The sequence below is a fragment of the Rhinopithecus bieti genome, unplaced genomic scaffold (genome assembly GCF_001698545.2).
Source record: "Rhinopithecus bieti isolate Rb0 unplaced genomic scaffold, ASM169854v2 scaffold_2572, whole genome shotgun sequence".
Classification (NCBI taxonomy): domain Eukaryota; kingdom Metazoa; phylum Chordata; class Mammalia; order Primates; family Cercopithecidae; genus Rhinopithecus; species Rhinopithecus bieti.
The window spans coordinates 663,172-664,109 of record NW_016804595.1 but is presented as its reverse complement, the minus strand read 5'-3'; positions in this window follow the sequence as shown (position 1 = coordinate 664,109).

Genomic DNA, 938 nt, shown 5'->3' with positions numbered 1-938 from the left:
CCGCGACGCCTCTAGGAATCCTCCTGTCCTTCGGCTTCGCAGAAGGAGAGCAACTCAGGCTCCGCCGCAACCTCGGGACTCGTCCTCTGCCCAGCTGCACCCGCCCCGTTCTTCCGCACCTTCCTCAGGGAGGTCCCGTTGGCCAAGGTCTGGCTGTCCCTCCTGTCCTCTGCCCCCGCCTCCCTTCCACCGGTCCCCGACGTGCCGGCAGCTCCCAGCCCAGCCTTCCCGCAGGGCGGTGCGGACAGATGCCGCCGAAGCGTCTAGCGGGAGGGGCGCCGGCGCGGCTGGAGGTGAGGGGGCCAGGCCCTTTGCTCTCCGCCGATCGGGGCGCCGCGGCTGGAGCTGCCGCCGGGCACCCGGGCGGGAGGAAGGTGGTGGCGGGGAGAGGTGAGAGGGTGGCTACGCGGGCTGGCCGGCGCCTGGAGAGCGAGCAGCGGGGAGCCGGGAGCTGCGGGGCCGCGCCGCGCTCGGCCACAAACCTCCCGGAGGTGCAGGACCCCCGGCGCCCTCCCGAGCGCGGGCGGGAGCCATGGCTTCGCGCGTCCCCGCCGCCGCTGCTGACTCAACACAATCGGCGGGTCGCGCGGGGGCCGTAGCGTAACCCGGGGGTGGGCGGCGGCGCGGAGCCGCCTCGGGAGCTCTCGGTGTCGCTGGGAGCTAGGAAGATGCCAGCACAAAGGCAAGCCGAGACCCAGCCCGCTGCGGAGGGCGGCGGGAAGAGCCGCTGAGGGGCGCGCCGGGCGCGCTCTGCCCTGCGCCGCGTCTCTCTGGGCGCTTCTCGGGGTCGGGGACTGCAGCGCAGAGACTCTCGACTCCGTGGCAGCGGCCGCAGCAGCCGGGAGCTGCATGCAACGCGCGGCGGCGCCCCCGGCCGCTTGCTTTCTCTGCGGCGCGCACGGACCGGCCGGAGGGCACCGGGGCCGCGGGTCCGGGCG